At 37.4% G+C, this 24,143-nt stretch overlaps 1 protein-coding gene across 2 annotated transcripts in view; it reads left to right on the forward strand.

The window, feature by feature from the left end:
- IQCM (IQ motif containing M) overlaps positions 1-24,143 on the forward strand; it is a 461,312-nt gene that overhangs the window by 157,067 nt on the left and 280,102 nt on the right. The window lies entirely within an intron of this gene.

Raw genomic sequence — 24,143 nt, forward strand, 5'->3', positions numbered from 1 at the left:
TACTGTATTTTGATAGATGGAGTTCATATAAAAAGGTAAAGCTAAGTTTCATAGTTTAAAACCATTGGCACATTTATTTTAAAAAGAAATGTTTAAAAGAATATTCAGGAAAGGAGTTAATTCTTGGGGGATGGCAAACACTTAAGGAAGGAAGGGATCTGGAGTGGTGGCATGTATATTATTTCTGATACTAGGTGGCCCACTATTTCCTGAAAACTGTACACGTAACGAGGCCCACTATTTGTTAAAAACTGTACACATTATAATTTATGTGCTTTTCTCTATGTATGTTACATTTTAAAATAGTAGATTTTTAAAAGAAAAAAAAATCACTATGAAAAGCAATGCTGTGTACCTATTCTGCTAGAGCCTTGGGAATAGGAAGTCTTAGAGTGACCAATGGGCCCAGATTGCCCTGGGCTCAGGAGGTTCCCAGGATTTGTGACTGTCAGTGCTAAAACAGAGGCAGTCTTGCATAAACTGGGATGGTTTGGTGACTGGGCATCTGGACCACTTTACTACTGGAGAGGTCATCAAATACGAAGGATAGGTCCTGGACATTTCATCAGTTGTAAAATTATGCTAGGAAATATAATAGTAGGAAGGCAGAGTAAACTCAGGTTTTAAAGTAGGAATCTAGGGGCGCCTGGGTGGCTCAGTTGGTTAATCATCCGACTTCGGCTCAGGTCATGATCTTAGGTCCGTGGGTTCGAGCCTCGCATCGGGCTCTGTGCTGACAGCTCGGAGCCTGGAGCCTGCTTCAGATTCTGTGTCTCCCTCTCTCTCTGACCCTCCCCTGTTCATGCTCTGTCTCTCTCTGTCTCAAAAATAAATAAACGTTAAAAAAATTTTTTTTTTTAAAAATAAAGTAGGAATCTAAAGGTAATCCATTGGAGAGATGTATTTGGAGTTTCTAGTTATAGCATCTAGGAAAAGGCCACATTGTTAAACCATCAGTTGGGTTTCTTAAGCTCCTGACTGCCAGTTTTGTCCTGCCTGATCATCCTTTCTGGTTATCATGGGCAACTTCTGGATTTTGACTGAATTCTTTCACTTTACACCCTCCTCTCTGGCTAAATAGTTATACTAAGTCTCAAGTACTCTGTACTAAGACATCTGTAAAAATGTTTGAGTACCCTGGGAATTTAGAGCTCAGAGCCCTAACTCCTCATTTTTATTGCTGTCTCCACTGAGAGATGGAAACCTCCTGCTAGAGCTACTCATCATCCTTTAGTATCCAGCTCAGGTGTCCCGTCATCACCTATGAAGCTATCCTTGGACTTCCTCGGCTAGAAATGCCTCATCTCTGCGTGAGCCTCTGAAACATACATCTAGTAAACACTTACCACAAAGTGCTATGTGTTGTCTTTATTTACTTTTCCCTATTCGACTGTGTATTTCTCAAAGCCTGGGGCTGTGTATTGTTCATCTTGTATTCTCAACACTTAGCACATGCGTGACAAAGAGTATGCATTTGGTGTTTAGTTGCACCTAGTAAATATGAATTAAATACCTGCTGGGATTGTAGACAATAAAACCATGTATTGAACTGAAATACTAGGTGTAACAATTTATTTGGCCCTGAAGAAAACCACACTACATTATTATTCTTAAGGTTTAGTAAGTATTGCTTGCCTGATTGAGTGTAACAGTGATAAATAACATTTTTGATTGAAAAAAAGGTAGAAGAAAAAAAATAAAACACAAAAAAGTAAGCACTGATCTGTAGGCTACTCTTATTGAATGTAAATGTCTTAGAACATAAAGCTCTCTGTGGTCCATACCGTGTTGTGTGTGAGTTCTGTTAGGTAACCGCATTTATTATTCCTAATTAAGAAAAATAACTGATGTGTTTTTTCCCTCTAATACATATGGCAAAGGCTGATACATATTTTATGGACCAGTAGGCCCCATTTGTGTCCCTAAATATAATTTTGAACCTATTTGAAATCTGAGGAGAACTATTCATTACTATGTCCTAACTCATAGAGAAACCAAAGTCAGTCATTCTTCAAATTTAATATCCTGGAACAATATCTTAGTGTTCTAAAATATACTTTAAGCCAATGAAAATCTCTGTTGTATTTGGATGATTGAGCTTTGAAGGAGCTCCAAATTTTCCTGTGCAGTCCATGAGATGGGTTTATAGTTTAGATAGATGAAGGCAATAACTGTTGAGATCACAGAATATCCCTTCTTTGCTAAAGGGAGAAAAGAATAGTTTTGTCATTCCTGACTGCTTTGCACAAAGTAAAATATTTCATTGCTTTTAAGTTGGAATTAATTTATAGCAACTATTCAAAAAGGTCTATTCAATTACACACCAATGAGTATGAAAATGGATTTTCTATTTTATGACCCTTCATTTTTATCAGTTTGTGCTAAGCTATGTCCACTGGGAAATACAGTGTATATAAGGAATGTTTCTTTCAAGCATTTTATACATATGAATCTTTTAAACATGAGGTGGTGGAACTATGGTGGCAAAATATAATTCTGTTGCTTATAAGCAAATAAAAGCCAAGGTAGTATGACTTGAAGGTTTACTGGGGTTTAGCAGTTCTTCAAAGTGTCATTTATTGTCATACTAATTACTTGTACCATCAGTCCTATAAAGCAAATCTCTGTGAGAGCATTTTATGAAGGTGGTTTTATTTGTTGTTGTTTTTAAATAGTTTTTTTTTTTTAATTTTTTTTTTCAACGTTTATTTATTTTGGGGACAGAGAGAGACAGAGCATGAATGGGGGAGGGGCAGAGAGAGAGGGAGACACAGAATCGGAAACAGGCTCCAGGCTCCGAGCCATCAGCCCAGAGCCTGACGCGGGGCTCGAACTCACAGACCGCGAGATCGTGACCTGGCTGAAATCGGACGCTTAACCGACTGCGCCACCCAGGCGCCCCTTAAATAGTTTTTTAATATTTATTTTTGAGAGAGAGAGACAGAGCACGATGGGGAGGAGGGGCAGAGAGAGAGGGACAGAATCTGAAGCAGCCTCCAGGCTCTGACCTGTCAGCACAGAGCCCAACACGGGGTTTGAACCCAGGGACCACAAGATCATGACCTGAGCCGAAGTCTGAAGCTCAACTGACCGAGCCACCCAGGTGCCCATGTTTGTTTTTAATTTCTTTTTTATTTTTATTTTTTCAATATATGAAGTTTATTTTCAAATTGGCTTCATACAACACCCAGTGCTCATCCCAAAAGGTGCCCCCCTCAATACCCATCACCCACCCTCCCCTCCCTCCCACCCCCCATCAACCCTCAGTTTGTTCTCAGTTTTTAAGAGTCTCTTATGCTTTGGCTCTCTCCCACTCTAACCTCCTTTTTTTTTTTCTTCCCCTCCCCCATGGGTTTCTGTTAAGTTTCTCAGGATCCACATACCACCCTGAAGGCGGCCCATCTCATCTGAAGCTAAGCAGGGTCGGGCCTGGTTAGTACTTGGATGGGAGGTCCTTGTTTGTTTTTTAATTCTCTCTTTCTTTCTCTTCACTGGAGTATTTTTTCTTGAATATACACACTGAGAATTTAGCTTTGTCCTTGACAACCAAAATTTCAATGTTGCTTAATTCACTTACAATGACTTTTGAACTATTTTTTAGAATATGAAAAGCAAGATCTTATTCCTTAATTTGCCTGTTTTTAAAGTCAATTTTCCAACTGGATTTAGAAACCTTTTTTTACACCTAAGGTAGTTTCTCTGGCATAAGTCTTAGAAATTAGGATTAATAATTCATGACCATGTCTGCTATCGAATATTTTGGAAGCTTATCTTACCTAAAAAATGGAAGGCTAAAGCATGGAAATAAGTATAATAGAAAATTATAAAGTCTTCTTTTTCTGGGTTTCTAATTTTGGCTTAAATTCCTCTGTGGGGCAAAATTTGGTTCAGTAATATATTGAAGACAATATTTAAATGACTGATACATTTTCACTTAATTGTGTTTAAAAAATGAGACCATTTATCTCTCACTTATAAAATTGGGAAAACACATGGACTTTTAAAAAGAATTTTGATGTTTTTCACAGTCTTAATTGCTCCCTAATCATTTTTACCTAATTGTAGGTAAATGAAAGTGGTTTTCCACAATTAATCTGTAGAACATGAATTTTTAAAATGGTATTTTTATTTTTCAATTTTTAGTGTTTCTGAAATAATACAGAATTAAAATAGGTTTTTGTGTGGGTCTGATACCACAGGTCTTTAAAAACAATTTCCATTAGAATTAATAAATTGATGTAGAGAAAAATAATACGTGGCTAAATAAAATTACAGTCATTCACTCATTACTCTTTAGTTTTCTGTTTTTCTAAATTTTTTAAATGTTTTTATTTTTTTTATTTTTGAAGGAGAGAGAGAGAGAGACAGAGCATGAGCAGCAGAGGGACAGATAGAGAGAGACAGAATCTGAAGTAGGCTCCAGGCTCTGAGCTGCCAGCACAGAGCCCGGTGTGGGGCTAGAACCCACAAACTGTGAGATCATGACCTGAGCTGAAGCCTGACGCTCAACTGACTGAGCCACCCAGGAGCCCCTAGTTTTCTGTTTTTCTTTCGTCAGAGTTAGGTATTTAATTACCAGTGAAAATGAGAACAAGTATTTTCTGAAGACTACATCAAAGATATTATCTAGTTGCTAAAAATCTTTTAATATATTTTTGGCATGGTTAAAATTGTCTTTGTATCACAGGATTGGCTTAAAAATGAAAGAAAAAACTTGGATAAAAAAGATAATTTCTTTAGGAAAAGTGAGGATCTTAATTAAGGACAAAGCCTTAAATGGAGGTATTAGAGGTAGAAAACGTGGTTAGAATTTAAGGAATCAAAGAGGAGGATAGTTAAACAAGAATTTCAAGCAAGATCAGGAAGACAGTAAAAGAAGAGAAAATCATTGTTTTGTCTTATAATAGGGAAGGAAATGCCTCTTTTATCTACTATTCATTGTAAATATGAGAATCAGACAAGATTGTTTATGTAGAAGTATAAACTGTGAAGTGCTAAACTTTGAGCTTTTTTTTTTTTATATATATGAAATTTATTGTCAAATTGGTTTCCATACGACACCCAGTGCTCATCCCAAAAGGTGCCCTCCTCAATACCCATCACCCACCCTCTCCTCCCTCCCACCCCCCATCAACCCTTAGTTTGTTCTCAGTTCTCAACAGTCTCTTATGCTTTGGCTCTCTCCCACTCTAACCTCTTTTTTTTTTTTTCCTTCCCCTCCCCCATGGGTTCCTGTTAAGTTTCTCAGGATCCACATAAGAGTGAAACCATATGGTATCTGTCTTTCTCTGTATGGCTTATTTCACTTAGCATCACACTCTCCAGTTCCATCCACGTTGCTACAAAAGGCCATATTTCATTTTTTCTCATTGCCACGTAGTATTCCATTGTGTATATAAACCACAATTTCTTTATCCATTCATCAGTTGATGGACATTTAGGCTCTTTCCATAATTTGGCTATTGTTGAGAGTGCTGCTATGAACATTGGGGTACAAGTGCCCCTATGCATCAGTACTCCTGTGTCCCTTGGATAAATTCCTAGCAGTGCTATTGCTGGGTCATAGGGTAGGTCTATTTTTAATTTTCTGAGGAACCTCCACACTGCTTTCCAGAGCGGCTGCACCAATTTGCATTCCCACCAACAGTGCAAGAGGGTTCCCGTTTCTCCACATCCTCTCCAGCATCTATAGTCTCCTGATTTGTTCATTTTGGCCACTCTGACTGGCGTGAGGTGATACCTGAGTGTGGTTTTGATTTGTATTTCCCTGATAAGGAGCGACGATGAACATCTTTTCATGTGCCTGTTGGCCATCCGGATGTCTTCTTTAGAGAAGTGTCTATTCATGTTTTCTGCCCATTTCTTCACTGGGTTATTTGCTTTTCGGGTGTGGAGTTTGGTGAGCTCTTTATAGATTTTGGATACTAGCCCTTTGTCCGATATGTCATTTGCAAATATCTTTTCCCATTCCGTTGGTTGCCTTTTAGTTTTGTTGGTTGTTTCCTTTGCTGTGCAGAAGCTTTTTATCTTCATAAGGTCCCAGTAATTCACTTTTGCTTTTAATTCCCTTGCCTTTGGGGATGTGTCGAGTAAGAGATTGCTACGGCTGAGGTCAGAGAGGTCTTTTCCTGCTTTCTCCTCTAAGGTTTTGATGGTTTCCTGTCTCACATTCAGGTCCTTTATCCATTTTGAGTTTATTTTTGTGAATGGTGTGAGAAAGTGGTCTAGTTTCAACCTTCTGCATGTTGCTGTCCAGTTCTCCCAGCACCATTTGTTAAAGAGACTGTCTTTTTTCCATTGGATGTTCTTTCCTGCTTTGTCAAAGATGAGTTGGCCATACGTTTGTGGGTCTAGTTCTGGGGTTTCTATTCTATTCCATTGGTCTATGTGTCTGTTTTTGTGCCAATACCATGCTGTCTTGATGATGACAGCTTTGTAGTAGAGGCTAAAGTCTGGGATTGTGATGCCTCCTGCTTTGGTCTTCTTCTTCAAAATTACTTTGGCTATTCGGGGCCTTTTGTGGTTCCATATGAATTTTAGGATTGCTTGTTCTAGTTTCGAGAAGAATGCTGGTGCAATTTTGATTGGGATTGCATTGAATGTGTAGATAGCTTTGGGTAGTATTGACATTTTGACAATATTTATTCTTCCAATCCATGAACAGGGAATGTCTTTCCATTTCTTTAAATCTTCTTCAATTACCTTCATAAGCTTTCTATAGTTTTCAGCATACAGATCCTTTACATCTTTGGTTAGATTTATTCCTAGGTATTTTATGCTTCTTGGTGCAATTGTGAATGGGATCAGTTTCTTTATTTGTCTTTCTGTTGCTTCAATGTTAGTGTATAAGAATGCAACTGATTTCTGTACATTGATTTTGTATCCTGCAACTTTGCTGAATTCACGTATCAGTTCTAGCAGACTTTTGGTAGAGTCTATCAGATTTTCCATTTATAATATGTCATCTGCAAAAAGCGAAAGCTTGACTTCATCTTTGCCAATTTTGATGCCTTTGATTTCCTGTTGTTGTCTGATTGCTGATGCTAGAACTTCCAGCACTATGTTAAACAACAGCGGTGAGAGTGGGCATCCCTGTCGTGTTCCTGATCTCAGGGAAAAAGCTCTCAGTTTTTCCCCGTTGAGGATGATGTTAGCTGTGGGCTTTTCATAAATGGCTTTTATGATCTTTAAGTATGTTCCTTCTATCCCGACTTTCTCAAGGGTTTTTATTAAGAAAGGGTGCTGGATTTTGTCAAAGGCCTTTTCTGCATCGATTGACAGGATCATATGATTCTTATATTGTTTTTATTAATGTGATGTATCACATTGATTGATTTGCGAATGTTGAACCAGCCCTGCATCCCAGGAATGAATCCCACTTGATCATGGTGAATAATTCTTTTTATAGGCCGTTGAATTTGATTTGTTAGTATCTTATTGAGAATTTTTGCATCCATATTCATCAGGGATATTGGCCTGTAGTTCTCTTTTTTTACTGGGTCTCTGTCTGGTTTAGGAATCAAAGTAATACTGGCTTCATAGAATGAGTCTGGAAGTTTTCCTTCCCTTTCTATTTCTTGGAATAGCTTCAGAAGGATAGGTATTATCTCTGCTTTAAACGTCTGGCAGAACTCCCCTGGGAAGCCATCTGGTCCTGGACTCTTATTTGTTTGGAGATTTTTGATAACCGACTCAATTTCTTCGCTGGTTATGGGTCTGTTCAAGCTTTCTATTTCCTCCTGATTGAGTTTTGGAAGAGTGTGGGTGCTTAGGAATTTGTCCATTTCTTCCAGGTTGTCCAATTTGTTGGCATATAATTTTTCATAGTATTCCCTGATAATTGTTTGTATCTCTGAGGGATTGGTTGTAATAATTCCATTTTCATTCATGATTTTATCTATTTGGGTCATCTCCCTTTTCTTTTTGAGAAGCCTGGCTAGAGGTTTATCAATTTTGTTTATTTTTTCAAAAAAAACAACTCTTGGTTTCATTGATCTGCTCTACAGTTTTTTTTAGATTCTATATTGTTTATTTCTGCTCTGATCTTTATTATTTCTCTTCTTCTGCTGGGTTTAGGGTGTATTTTCTGCTCTGCTTCTATTTCCTTTAGGTGTGCTGTTAGATTTTGTATTTGGGATTTTTCTTGTTTCTTGAGATAGGCCTGGAATACAATGTATTTTCCTCTCAGGACTGCCTTCACTGCATCCCAAAGCGTTTGGATTGTTGTGTTTTCATTTTCATTTGTTTCCATATATTTTTTAATTTCTTGTCTAATTGCCTAGTTAACCCATTCATTCTTTAGTAGGGTGTTCTTTAACCTCCATGCTTTTGGAGGTTTTCCAGACTTTTTCCTATGGTTGATTTTAAGCTTCATAGCATTGTGGTCTGAAAGTATGCATGGTATGATTTCAATTCTTGTATACTTATGAAGGGCTGTTTTGTGACCCAGTATGTGATCTATCTTGGAGAATGTTCCGTGTGCAGTTGAGAAGAAAGTATATTCTGTTGTTTTGGGATGCAGAGTTGTAAATATATCTGTCAAGTCCATCTGATCCAATGTGTCATTCAGGGCCCTTGTTTCTTTATTGACCGTGTGTCTAGATGATCTATCCATTTCTGTAAGTGGAGTGTTAAAGTCCCCTGCAATTACCACATTCTTATCAATAAGGTTGCTTATGTTTGTGAGTAATTGTTTTATATATTTGGGGGCTCCTGTATTTGGTGCATAGACATTTATAATTGTTAGCTCTTCCTGATGGATAGCCCCTATGATTATTATATAATGTCCTTCTTCATCTCTTGTTACAGCCTTTAATTTGAAGTCTAGTTTGTCTGATAGAAGTATGGCTACTCCAGCTGTTTTTTTACTTCCCGTGGCATGATAAATAGTTCTCCATCCCCTCACTTCCAATCTGAAGGTGTTCTCAGGTCTAACACGAGTCTCTTGTAGACAGCAAATAGATGGGTCTTGTTTTTTTATCCATTCTGATACCCTATGTCTTTTGGTTGGCACATTTAGTCCATTTACATTCAGTGTTATTATAGAAAGATATGGGTTTAGAGTTATTGTGATGTCTGTAGGTTTCATGCTTGTAGCAATGTCTCTGGCACTTTGTCACAGGATCCCCCTTAGGATCTCTTGTAGGGCTGGTTTAGTGATGACGAATTCCTTCAGTTTTTGTTTGTTTGGGAAGTCCTTTATTTCTCCTTCTATTCTAAATGACAGACTTACTGGATAAAGGATTCTCGGCTGCATATTTTTTCTGTTCATCACATTGAAGATCTCTTGCCATTCCTTTCTGGCCTGCCAAGTTTCAGTGGAGAGATCGGTCACGAGTCTTATAGGTCCCCCTTTATATGTTAGAGCACGTTTATCTCTAGCTGCTTTCAGAATTTTCTCTTTATCCTTGTATTTTGCCAGTTTCACTATGATATGTCCTGCGGAAGATCGATTCAAGTTACGTCTGAAGGGACTTCTCTGTGTCTTAGATTTCAATGCCTTTTTCCTTCCCCAGATCCGGGAAGTTCTCAGCTATGATTTCTTCAAGTACACCTTCAGCACCTTTCCCTCTCTCTTCCTCCTCTGGAATACCAATTATGCATAGATTATTTCTCCTTAGTGCATAACTTAGTTCTCTAATTTTCCCCTCATACTCCTGGATTTTTTTTATCTCTCTGTTTCTCAGCTTCTTCTTTTTCCATAATTTTGTCTTCTAGTTCACCTATTCTCTCCTCTGCCTCTTCAATCAGAGCCGTAGTTGTCTCCATTTTATTTTGCAACTCGTTGATAGCATTTTTTAGCTCCTCCTGGCTGTTCCTTAGTCCCTTGATCTCTGTAGCAAGATTCTCTCTGTCCTTTATACTGTTTTCAAGCCCAGCGATTAATTTTATGACTATTATTCTAAATTCACTTTCTGTTATATTGTTTAAATCATTTTTGATCAGTTCGTTAGCTGTTGTTATTTCCTGGACGTTTTTCTGGGGGAATTCTTTCGTTTCGCCATTTTTGATAGTCCCTGGAGTGGTGCAGGACTGTGGGGCACTTCCCCTTGCTGTCTTCAATAACTTGTGTTGGTGGGGCTGGGCCACAGTCAGCCCTGATGTCTGCCCCCAGCCCACCGCTGGGGCCACAGTCAGACTGGTGTGTGCCTTCTCTTCCCCTCTCTTAGGGGCGGGATTCGCTGTGGGGTGGCGTGGCCTGTCTGGGCTACTTGCACACTGCCAGACTTGTGGTGCTGGTGGTCTGGCGTATTAGCTGGGTGGATCGCCAAAGTGCACAGGGGCGGGAGGGGCAGGCTCAGCTCGCTTTTACTTCGGAGTTCTGCTTGGGGAGGGGCCCTGCAGCACCAGGAGGGAGTCAGACCCGCTGGAGGGTTGGAATCGCAGAAGCACAGCTTTGGGTGTTTGCTCGGTGCAAGCAAGTTCCCTGACAGGAACTGGTTCCCTTTGGGATTTTGGCTGGTGGATGGGCGAGGGAGATGGCGCTGGGGAGCGCCTTTGTTCCCCGCGGAGCTGAATTCTGTGTCCGGGGCTTAACAACTCTCCCTCCCTTTGTCCTCCAGCCCTCCTGTTCTCCAAGCAGAGCTGTTAGCTTATAACCTTCCAGATGTCAAGTCCCGCTTGCTGTCGGAACACACTTCATCAGGCCCCTCTGCTTTTGCAAGCCAGACTCGGGGGGCTCTGCTTGGCCGGCGGGCCGCCCCTCCGTCCTGGCTCCCTCCCGCCAGTCCGTGGAGCACGGACCGCCTGTCTGCCCTTCCTAGGGCCTCTCGTCTGTGCTTGGCTCAGGAGACTCCGTTCTGTTAGTCTTCTGGCCATTTTCTGGGTTATTTAGGCAGGTGTAGGTGGAATCTAAGTGATCAGCAGGACACGTGGTGAGCCCAGCGTCCTCCTACGCCGCCATCTTCCCAGGATCCTCTATTTTATTTTGTTTTTAAGTTTATTTATTTTGGGCATGGGGGAGGGGCAGACAGTGAGGGAAAGATTGAGAATCTAAAGCAGGCTCTGCACTGCCAGCGAGTGCGAGTTGGGGCTCAAACTCACAAATTTGAGATCGTGACCTGAGCCAAAACCGAGTCAGACGCTTAACCAACCAAGCCACCCAGGCACCCAGAATCTCTTTAATTTTAGCCACTCAGTTGGTAAGGTAGGTCTTTGCGGTTTCATTTTGCATTCCTCTGCCTGATGACTAATGATGCTGAGCACTTTCTCACATGTGTATTTCCATTTTCGTATCTTTTGTGAAGTTTCTATGTCTTTTGCCCCTTTTTAAAACAGAGTGATTTGTCTTTTTGTTACTGAGCTGTAAGAGTATATATTCTGGATTTAGGTCCTTGTCATATGTGGTGAATATTTACTCATAGTCTCTAACTTGCTTTTTTTTTTTTCCCTTCTTCTTGCCTTTTCTTATGAGTAGGTTTTATTTTTGATGAAGTCCAATTTTTCATTTTCTCTTTTGTGACTTGTGCTTTGTGCCTTCTTTAAAAATCATTCCTGGTCCCAAGGTTGTAAAGATCTCTGTTTTTTTTCCCGATAGCTTTGTTGATTTGGCTTTTATGTTTCAACCTATGATCTATTTCAAATTAATTTTTGTGTATGGCCTAAGTTAGTATCACTTGTTGAAGAGATTTTTCTTTTTCCATTGAATTACTTTGGTATCTTTGTCAAAAATCTTCATATTTGTGCATGTCTACTTCAGGACTCTCAACTCTGTTTCATTAGTGTATTTATACATCATTTTGCCAATACCACATTTTCCTACTACTTTTATAGTAAGTCTTAAAATTATATGGTACACATCCTCCAACCTTGTTTGTTTTCAAGATTGTTTTAACTATTCTTGTTCCTTTGCTTTTCCAAACAAATTTTTAAAGTTACCTTGCTAATTTCCAGAAAAAATGCTGGCTGCAATTATAAATGGCTTTGCTCTGAATCTATATATCACTTCAGGGATATAGAACAACACTCTTCACGTTAAGTCCTTAATCCATCAGCACAATTTATCTCTTCATTTATGTAAGTCTTCTTTAATTTTCCAGCACTATTTTATATTTTGTAAGATATATATTTTATATTTATGTAAGGTTTTACATGCTATTTGTTAAATTTGTTCTTAACTGATTTTTTTAGTTATTCATACTACTATATTAAATATAATTGATTTTTAATTGATTTTGTCCACAGCAACATTGCTGAATTTATTTACTAGTTCTACCAGTTTTCTTTTCAATTCATTAGAATTTTCTATATACACAGTCATGTCATTCTGAATAAAGAGAGCTTTCCTTTTTTTCTTTCCAAATTGCATGTCTTTTATCTCTGTCTTGTTTTAGTGCACTGGTTAGAAACTCTAGCACAATGCAATATAGAAGTAGTGATTGCAGACATATTATCTTTTTCTTTTCTTTTCTTTTCTTACCTTTTCTTTTCTTTTCAAATTAAAAAAAAATATTTATTTTGAGAGAGAGAGAGAGACAGTGCATGCATGCCTGCGGGAGGGACAGAGAGAGAGAGAGAGAGAGAGAGAGAGAGAGAGAATCCCAAGCAGGCTTTGCACTGCCAGCATAGAGCCTGACATGGGGGTCGATCTCACAAACTGAGAGATCATGATCTGAGCCGAAATCAAGAGTCAGGCGCTTAACCGACTTAGCCACTCAGACACCCCAACAGACATCCTGTCTTGTTTCAAATCTTAGGCAGATGCCATCAATATCTCATCATTATGTATGATATTAGTTATAGTTCTTTGTAGATTCCCTTTATCAGGATTAGGAAATTTCCCTTTTTCCTAGTTTCTGGAAAAAAAAATTTTTTAAATCATAAATGTGTTGAATTTTCTAAAGTTTTTTTGTAGTGTACTTAGATAATTATTGATTTTTCTCTCAGTGTTTTATTGTAGTGAATTACACTGTGAATTCTCATATATCAGACCAACTTTATATTCTTGGGATACACCTAATTGATCACATTATGGTTTTCATATATTGATGGATGCTTTTCATACATTGATGTATTTGATTTGCTAATATTTTATTAAGGATTTTTGCATCTGTGTTTCTCAAGGACATTGGTCTGTTTTTATTTCTTATAAAATCTTTGTCTGGCTTTGCTATCAGAATTATAATGGCTTCATAAACTTAGTTGAGCTTCCTGGCTTTTCTCCTGCAGCAGCCAGCAACCACCTTATCCTCTTGCAGTGCCTCTTTTCTAGACCCACACACCTGCATCACAGAGGAGGTCTCTCTCAGATCTCCTGCCTTCCCCTGGTCTTTCCCAGGGAAGACTGGGTGGAAACCTTTAGAAAAGAGTAGAATTGTGGATGCAGATGCCTCATTTGGGCTTCTAAGAAATCTGTACTACCAAATGAGTACACATTTGGTCTTTAAAGGTTTATCCAAAGTTTCAGCTGTTGTTTTCTTCCATGCTTCCATGGTGGTCATCTCTTCTTCCCATGGTCTGTCGAAGGTGAATTGTACTCTATCTTTTCTTGGAGGAGCTTGTCAACCTTGTATAGTTGTTCATTAGGTTGCCTTGTGAACTTAGCTCTTCATGGATCAAAAATTATTGTTTTATACACTATCTCTCTTGTTCTTATTGCTAGAGTGGAAAATATTTTTTTTGTGTGATTTTCTATATTTAAAGTGAAAGGTGAACTCTACATATCTTTTAAGATTTGAAATGATATTCCTTAATATTGTACCTAAACACCCACATAATAGGTTTGATTTTCTATCTCTTATCTTTTGGGTCTGGGCTCAACTTCAGGATGTTTTCTGTCCTTAAATGAATAATACTGAGTGAAAATGTTTGATTAATTAGAAGTATCCTAAGTTAAAAAGGACATACAGATGGTTCTCCAATTGAAAGAATGAAGGATCTTGAGTAAAAAAAACAGCTTTGGAATCTCAGCAGAATAGTATATTCTGAGCTTCAGCTTTTTCTTTTCTAAAATAGGAGAGGTAATCCCTGTTTTATATCTCTCTTTTTTGAGGAAGCTAAAATGAGATGGTATATGTAGAAGTTATTCTTAACATGCTAAATAGCTGTAAGTTGCTGATAAATAATTTTCAGAAAGATACGTATATAATTGAAATTTGAATCTCTGAAATGAGTTTTTATTCTAATAGTTTTATACCTGTAATTAATAGTTTATGGCATAGTGGTGATAGCCATCGGAGAACATATTTTGTACACAGAAATGATTAATGGATATCTATTGATCACCTATTGTGTGTGCTTTGCTCGTTGCTAGGGAGATAATGGTGAGCATGACAAAAGTTATTGACTTTGTAGTACTAATATTCTATTGGAGAAGACAGACAATAAATTTCTGATGCTCTTAGGAAGGTTTTGGCCTGGGATTTTACAGTATTTTCACCAAAGCCACCATATGAAGACTTGGTGGGGATTTTTCTTAGCTGAACTTTCTTACACCTTAATGTGTGCTTCTCTTCTTCCTTTTTCAAACCAAATCTTGCCAGCTAGAAAAGTATTGTTATTCATCTTTTGCTCTGTGGTCTGCTCTTTTTTTTCCCCGATGCTTAGCTATTTAATTCAAGTTTTTCTTGGCACTGGAAAAGTTTATGCATTTTTGAATAAATAGATAAAAAAGCATTTTATTATGGAAAATATAAATATATACAAAAAGAGAGTAGGATAATAAATCCACAAGTACCTATTATCCAGCTTTAATAATTATAAATTCATGGTCAGTATTGTTGCATCTATGTACATGTACCCACTCAGTTACCTTTCCACCTTGGGCCATTTAAAGCAAATTCCTTGATATGCTTCCATAAATGTTTTTCAGTTTTACTATAAAATATAAGGAATCTCTTTTTATTATTAAAAAAAAAATTTTAATGTTTTATTTTTGAGAGAGAGAGTAAGAGAACATGCAAAAACAGGGGAGGGGCAGAGAGAGAGAGAGAGACAGACAGACAGACAGAATCCAAAGCAGGATCCAGGTTTCAAGCTGTCAGTGCAGAGCCTGACGTGAGGCTTGAATCCACGAACCTTGATATCATGACCTGAGCTGCAGTTGGATGCTTAACCCACTGAGCCACCCAGGTGCCCCAGGAATCTCTTTTTAAAGCACAACCAAAATATCATAATCTCATCTAAAAATTAACAATAATTTAATATCAATTAATATCTAGCAATTGTTAAAATTCTACATTTTTCATCATATTTTGATAGAGAGTTCATTCGAGTAGAGATGGAGTTGTTTTATCATTTTTGCTTCTATTGTTTACATAGATAAAGACATTTGGTATCAGTAACCATAATGGAAATATTTTGAATTGCAATATGCTTTTTTGGATGGAGAGAAAAAGATAATGAGTCTTGAAAGTTTGTCCTTGAAAGTTGGGTATGCTTTGGGAAGGTGGAGACTGGTTAGAATGTGTTATCTGGGTATGGTAGTCAGTGTTCTCCAGAGAAACAGAACCAATAAGATCCTTCTCTCTCTGTCTCTCTTTCTCTATGTCCTCTCTATTTTCCTCTTGATAAAAATATAACTAGATCTACCATATTACTTATTTATGTATATATTTATATTGAGCTCAAGATAGACAGGTAGAGGTATAGTTAGATAGAAAGACAGATACATGATAGATACCCTCTCTCTTTCTCATTCTTCATATGTGAGCCCTTAAATCTCTCTCTTTCTCCTCTTGACTCCATATATGGAGAGGTTTATTTTAAGGAATTAGCTTATGCAATTGTAGAGGCTGACAAGTACAAAATTTGAGTCTGGAGTAGTCTGCTGGCAGAATTCTCTGTTTTAGAGGAGATGAGTCTTTTTCTTGAGGCCTCAACTGATTGGATGGGGCCCACCCATGTTATGGAGAGCAATCTGCTTTAGCAGATTTGAAGGTTAATCTCATCTAAAATAACTTTACAGGGGCGCCTGAGTGGCTTAATTGGTTGGGTGTCTGACTCTTGATTTTGGCTTGGGTTGTGATCTCACAGTCATGAGATTGAATCCATGTCAGGCTCTGTGCTGGGCAAGGAGCCTGCTTGGGATTCTCTCTTTCCCTTTCTCTCTTCTCCACCCCCACTTCCATGTACAAACTGCCCCCTCCCTTCAAAATTTTTTTTTTTTTTAACATTTATTTATTTTTGGGACAGAGAGAGACAGAGCATGAACGGGGGAGGGGCAGAGAGAGAGGGAGACACAGAATGGGAAACAGGCTCCAGGCTCTGAGCCATCAGCCCAGAGCCCGACGCGGGGCTCGAACTCACGGACCGCGAGATCGTGACCCGGCTGAAGTCGGACGCTTAACCGACTGCGCCACCCAGGCGCCCCCTGCCCCCTCCCTTCAAAGAAAATACCTTTACAGCAACATCCATACATGTTTGACCAAATACCTGGCCACTGTATTTTAGACAGGTTGACACAAAAAGAACTATCACAAATGGAAGCAAATGAGTGGACTTCAGTGCTGTTTAGGTTAAGGCAAGTAGAGCCCTTCAACTAGAAGAAAGACTCATACATTAACATTGTCATTAGTAAAACCAGGAAAGTAAATTAAGAAATAGTCTTTATTTTGCTCTCATTTATTCTTAAAGTTGCTGCTAAAATAATACATATTATGTTTCTGAAAAGAAGCAAATTTGTTGAATTTGATCTGGTGATGTGTAGGAGTAAGAAGGCAGAGCATCTGTGAAATATTTTATTAGTACAGTCAATTTTCATTTATTAGTGATAATGGAAACAGCATCTCCATGGCTATTGAGCTTTATAGATAATATTTAACACATTAAAATACAGAATTTTCATCATCCACTCAGAACTTAGACTATTTCTTGTATTTATAAACAAACAGAAACATTAATTTATGTTTTATGTTTGCCTCCTTTCTGATGATGATTGAAAGGACTGAAAAGGACAAGTAGAAATTGGCTAATTTTTAAGCCTGATAATTGTAATTTTTTATCATCATAAAAATGTTCTTTTTGTTAGCTTATTTAATATTGTTTGCTATATTTATGTGTGATGTTTGCTATAGCTTTATAGACTTAGGCTCTGTGAATCTCTTTGTACTTAGATATATTTTAAATTTAATTTTATATAATACTCTACCTGGAATTTAGTTAAGGTTCCACCAATCATATATGCTCTATGCCTCACAAGGTGACAGACTTACTCTCTCCTAGCTATGACTAGAAGAAAAGAATAGAGTGAAACATTTAGAATAAAAATACTGACATAAGCAGAGCTAAAATGCTGTTCCATAATTATCCGTTTGTTTTTGTCACTAGAATCTTTTCTCCTGCCTTGAATGTATTGCTTTAATGAATTTTAGTAAAGATAATGATACATTAATGAACTTCAGTTTCCTGAGAAGCCAATCATGAAAGACAGATGGAAATAACTAAAAATTAACAATCTTTCTTAGGGGATTAGAGTCTTGTTTTTGTTTTCTAAAAAGGCCAGCTCATTCCAGAATTTGCACAATTATTCTAGCTCATGCATAACCTATGAGTAAATAAAATACCAAAGATTTGTGACAAAACATTTGGTAGATAGTTTTGTTTAAAGCTTAATCATCCTTTTGTAATACAAAACAACTATATCTCTGTAAAAAAGCTTCTGGAAAGCTAAATATTCAGGTCAACATCCTTATAACTGGAAGGGAGTGGCATGTGCATATTTTTTTGAGTGATGCATGTATGCGAAAACATCCTGTAAAGTCATCCCCTAAATTCCACAGTCATTCTAGGTTCCAGATTTATTTTTTTAATTTTTTTTTTTAAATTTTAGAAGGGGGTAGAGAGGAGCAGAGAGAGAGACAAAGAGAAACAGAGAGAGAGAGAGAGAGAGAGAGAGAGAGAGACAATCTTAAGCAGGCTCCACGCTCAGGATGGAGCTGACTTGGGGCTTGATTCCAGGGTCATGGGATTATGACTTGAACTGAAATCAAGAGTCAGATGCTCAAGTGACTGAGCCACCCGGGCACCCCTACGCTCCAGATTTTTTAAAACTGGGATTATCAACTTGCTTCAGAGAGAAGTAGAGGGGTATTTCACCTCTTAGCTAACAACCTCCTTCTTTTTGTTCGTTTTAGCATTTAAACTGTTAAAACATAAGATTTGATTGTATTACATTGTTTCCATGTGGTGTAGAGACCAAACTGGACAGAGTTTGAGCCAAATATGTGCTTACCCCCTCATGTCCAACTCATGTATATTTGTCTCAGGCCCATGGACTGCTTCCTTATCCAGTCTATTCAAGCTCGGGCAGCAAGTCTGGTTTTACAAATAAACCATGGGTTAGGTCCTATGGCAACCAGTAGGAGGAAAAAACAATTAGGATAGCTTTCCTCAAAAATGGCTCTATGTAAGTCAGGGCCTTCAGATTCATGAATTTTGCATTCAGCCCATTCAGAACAAAAAAACAGAATACAGACAAAAGTTCGATTAAACCCAAAATTATTATTTTTAGCATTTTGGCATATTTTTGTTTAGTCTTTTTGTTTATGGGTTTTTCGTTCATAATTGAAAGTGCAAGATATATATTTTTGTTGTTGAAAAATAACTCAATGCATGTATGTACTATATTTACTTAAACAATCTCCCATTACTGGACATTTATGTTAATTTCAATTTTTATTATTGTGTTGGGGTTCTAAAGACTACCCCTTGTTCAGTGATCTGCTAGGAGGATTCATGGGACTCAGTATGTTGTCATATTCATAGCAAAGGTTTATTATATAAAGACATACAAAGAAAAATCAACAATCAAAGAAAAATCACTTCACATGTGGTGGAGGCCAGAGGAAACCAGGAGCAAGCTTCCAAGAGTTCTTCCAGTGGTCACTGCAATGCATTTAATTCCTCCAATAATGAATCGTGACATGAATCGCACTTCCTGGGGGGTGATGTCTCGGGTCATGGTACACTGGGGAAACTCATTAAAGATTCAGCAACAAGGTTTTTACTGGGGGATAATCTAAGTATTCTCTGCTTAGTATGTCCCAACATTCCAGATTTCCAGAAGGAAGCACACATTTTGCATAAACCCGTATTGTTTGCCCAGTCTAGGCACAGTGAGATACTCTTATCTTTTAGGAAAAGTTTTACATCAGTGTAGGGAACTGTTCACCTGCCAAATTCCCAGATACTAGCCCAGGATTAACCTTGTAAACTTGTCTTTCTAGGAATAACAGTCTCAGCTTTGCTATGTTAACTCTTCTGCCCAATTATTATAAATAATGCTATAATAAACATCGTTATTAGTGAATCTTATGGCATATTTCAGATTACTTCCTTATGAAAGATTCCTAGAAATCGATATTACTTCAAAAATATGAATATTTAAAAGACTTCTCTCACTGGTGAATTACTTTCCCAGAATCTTTTCAAATTTTCATTTTCACCAAGCATGTATGAGTGTGGGCACAGAAACCTTGACTAAAATCAGTAAGATCTGTATTGTCCAAACATCAGTATGTAATCAACCTGGAAGAAATAATTTTTAAAAATTTAGGATTATATGAAACAAACAAATGGCTAGTTAATTGTTGCTTCTTTTTACAGGGATGGGGCAGGGACTGCTAAGAACACTCCCATTGAATTACCATGCAATAAATCACTTTTCTCCCAGAACTCTTGTCTTTTTTTTTTTTTCTTTTTTTTTTTTTTTTTGCCTAGAAACCTATGACATCATTGCCATCTGTAAAACAAGCATCATCCGGTTCATGTTAACATTTTTTCTTCAAAACTATTCGTACATATTCTGTACCAGGCATTGTGGTTGTGTAGAGGATACAACAGTATACAGGATGTGACGTCTGCCCACCTGGAGTTTGCAGTCAGGTGCTAGCATGAGCTGTATTTGTCATAGTGCTTCTGGGCAAAGATGACAAGTGGGCTGCCATCAAGAGGCATTTTCAGATCATGTATTCAGATAGCTGCCCTTGTATCACAGAAATAAATCTGTGACAGTAGTACCTGGGCTTGTTTTAGTTAATCAGAAAGACTGAGACTAAACTTTTCCAAAGCTACTTCAACATAGCAGACTATCTCTGTTACTTCCTGAGAGGGGGATGTGAGTTTATGACTCTTTAAAGATAGTGTGGTTCTCCCTTGCCCCCAAACTGTTGTGTCATTGAAGACAAATGTAAAGGAAGTGTTTATTGGGGTGCCTGGGTGGCTCAGTCGGTTAAGTGTCTGACTTTAGCTCAGGTCATGGTCTCGGGTTTGTGGGTTCAAGCACCGCGTCGGGCTCTGTGCTGACAGCTCGGAGCCTGGAGTCTACTTCTGATTATGTGTCTCTCTCTCTCTGCCCCTCCTTTGCTCGCTCTCTGTGTCTCAAAGGTGAATAAATGTTAAAAATTTTTTTTAAAAATAAATAAAGGAAGCATTTATTTTTGTATGTATGCTTGTTATGTAAGAAGTTTAAGCAAATTGTGTTTTCTTTTTTACCAAGTACAAAACATCTTTGTTAGAAAAAAGAGAGGTAAATCTCCCTAAAGTTCTGTGATGATTTCTTCAGACTTTGCTTTTGTTCATAGTTTTTCTACATAATTTTTGCGTAATTTCACCTAAAATTATACAGACTTATTTTAAATGTGTTCTCTGTAAAGTTGCAATTAGTATGATTAATTGCAGAAAATGTGGAAAATACAGAACACTGTCACAAAAAGAGATACTCGTTTATTGTTCTACCACCCAGAAATACTCACTATGAAATTCTGGTGTATATCCTACAATCTATTTTCCAGGTATATTTTACCCCTTAAACAACTGAGGGCCATAGGAATATTCAGAGGCTGTTCTCATGATATAAAGAGGCACTTCCTGGGGGGGTGATGTCGTGATTTAGGTGATTCAATTTAAAGTTTTAAGAAGGAGAAAAGTCATTATTTAAGTTCTTGGAAAATGAAAATAGCCACTGTTGTTCTTTGTTTCCTTGTCTTGTTTACTGGGTACATGTTCCAAACCTTTAGCCATTCTAAGTGCACAAGACACCAATGCTGGTCATTGGTTATTGTTTTTAGTAATCATAGAACAAGATTCCATTTGAAAGAACATTTCATTTGAACTATGAGTGAGGTAAAGCATATACCATAGGAAACAAACTGTTTGTTTCCTAGGAAAGCAAAATGAAACAGAAAAGGAACTATGAGGCTAGGACTGGCAAGATCAAGCTGTAAGTCTGAGGTGTGGAATCCACGTGACTGTCATGGTCCTACTAGAAATGGCTATTCTTGTTTTGGGAAGAACTGCTGGTCCCATGATTTCTAAACTCTTTTAACCTTAATTTTGATTCATGTCTTGATCTTCAGATAGATATTTTTTATTTAAACAAAAACACGTGATTTTTCTCAGCAGACCTTCGGGGTGTTGGTATATCGGAGAATGAATTTTTTCCCTGGCCTTTATAAATCGAAGACAATTTCGTTTTAAAAATTTCTGTTTCACAACTTTTCCTTTTCCTTGGAGATTCTGTTTGTGGTTTTCTGTCATTTATTGTTTCTTTTGTTGTTTCACAGAGGACATTTGATAACAACCTGTGTTTTACACCTTTGAGATGTTTTTTCTTTGCAAATGTGTGTGAATTCTTTTAGTAGTTTGTTTTCTTTATTCTTGTAACTTTGCAGGATGTAATGGCATACAAATCTCTTTTAATTACTTTCTCATAATATACAATAAGCCCCAATACTCAGAAGATACATGCTTTTTTTTTTTAGCTGAGGAAATTATTATTCAGTCGTGTTTGTTTTCTTTACTTTTGATTATTCTGGTTTCATCTTCAGTAATGTATAGGACTCCTTTGATGGATACTTATTTTTTGTCAACTTTAATCTATAATCTTTAATTTTCTCTCTTATAATTTTCATCTTTGGATACTTCTTTATTCTAGGAACACTTGCTAACTCTAGTCATTTGATATTCTGTACTGTCTCTTACACTCCTATTAAGTGTGAAATACATTTTAATTCTGTTGTTACAGTTTTGGTTTCCTGGTATTTCTTGCGTTTTAAAGATCACTCATTTCCATTTTTATTTATCTTGCAAATATTCTTATTGTTTAAAGTCTTAGTTTGTTTTCTCCTTATTGCTTTTGGCTTCTATTTTAGAGTTTGGCTTGTTATATAGTACAATGGAATGCCAATACTATTCTAAAATTTTCTTCTGAGTCTAATAGAATATTTTTGACTTCTAATAGAATATTTTTGACTTAAACTCTTTTATAGATTTTCAGAATTGCAGACTGTTTTGGTTTCCCAGGGCTGCTTCAACAATTTACTCCACAAACTTGGTAGCTTAAAAGGGCACAACTGTATTCTCTTACAGTTCTAGAGGCCAGAAATCTGGGATTAATTTCATTGGACTACGTGGAGATGTTCCCCAGGACTGATTCTTTCTGTGACTCTAGGGATGAATATTTCTGTTCCTTTTCTGCTTCTGAAGGCTATTTGCATTCCTTAGCTCATGACCTCTTCTCCAAATCACTCTTGCTTCTGTCATCTCATTTCCTTCCTTTCCATGGGCCTTTGTGAGTACACATATGGCCCATCATGATATCCTAGGTTATCTTCCCCTCTCAGGATTATTGATTTAATCATGCCTGCAAAGTCCCTCTTGCCATGTATTCTAACATTTGCAGGTTTCAGGGATTGGGATGTGAGTATCTTTGGGGCCCATTGTTCAGTCTTCCATTGGGAACTTTCCCCTTGTGTCGCTGTCCCTTGGGCTTCAAATTCAGATTGACCTGGGTTCACACAACTGCTTACTAGCTGCCTGAACTGGGGCAAGTGACTTAATTTGTTTTCTCCTCTGTTAAACTAGGGTTCTTGTGTAGATTAGGTCAGGTAATGCGTGTAAAGTATTCAACGATCTAGGTCCTCCATAAATGTTAACTGGCATTTCCGTGATCAATATAGGCCCCAGGATGTTTACTCTGCCCTGAATAAAAAGACATAGCTCCATGCAAAGTGAGTGATTATCAACAGAGAGAACATATGGATTTTTCTCTACTCTGCTCCATGTTCACTTGAATGTGCCAATTACCTTTTCTAGTTCTATAGTTGATGACTGGTGTCAATGCCCCCTTCTCTGCCGAATTCTCAGTAACCTGGAGATGCCCATTTGGAACAGTTTGGTTCTACTGGGTGGGTCCTTTCATTCCTTCATTCTTCCTTCATTCTTTAGTATTATTATTATTTTTAGCTGTTTAGCACATTAAAATTACAATCCCCGTTATGCATTGTTGTCAAATCCTGTCAGTCCCATCCTCTGCACAGAGCTCTTTCTTTACAATAAGACTGTTTCAATTCCTGTTGCTACAGTCAGGATTACTCTCTTTTCTAGTTGTTTCCTTAGAGTTGTAGTGTCTAAGTGGATTGTGGTAGTTGAGGGTATGGAAAGGGAAGGGTTCTTCAAAAGCAGCATCCACATTGTACAGAAATGGGTTTTGTTCTTTTTTCTTTATATTTTTCTTGGAAGATAATATGCCTTTTTTCTAACATCTTTCAGATGGGCTAGGGGTTTTATTATGTAAAGGTCACTAATTGCTTTCCTCAATTCACTTCCTCATCTTAAAGAATTTTGTTTTCTCATCTGCATATTAATGAATGGTTAGACTTAATTTCTTGTAACCTTGAGATTTTCATCTTTTTCTTTATTGTTACAGTATTTTAGTGGTACTGTAAAAGGGGCTGCCTCACAGCCAGAAGTCACAAAGCCATATTGAACCAGAAATGATTCTTTTTGAACACTTTTTTTTATCCATTATTAGCTGAAAGTATCTGTCAAACTTGTTCAAATACTGGGCAATTCAGAAACATATTACGCAACAGTGATGCCACTGTTCTGTATTATATTATATCCTAATAAGAATGAAGTTCTCACATATTTTTGTAACTCACTTTAAGTTTCTCCTGTTTTTTAGTATTTGCTTTGTATGTATAAACAAGTGATCCCATCAGAACCCAAAAAAGGATCATAGGTATGTCTTATTTGCTGTCTCTCAGGATTCACTTAAATAAAAGTGTTAATTGGAACACAGAGTTATCTGTATTTCTTACATGTTTTATAATATAAGATTTGGGAGCCATGAATATTAACTGGTATTCAGTAGATACACATAAGTTAGTCTGTTGAATCTTTATTTTTATTAAACCCTTTTGGAA

Source organism: Puma concolor, chromosome B1 (assembly GCF_028749965.1).
Source record: "Puma concolor isolate L17-30 chromosome B1, mPumCon1.1.hap2, whole genome shotgun sequence".
NCBI lineage: Eukaryota > Metazoa > Chordata > Mammalia > Carnivora > Felidae > Puma > Puma concolor.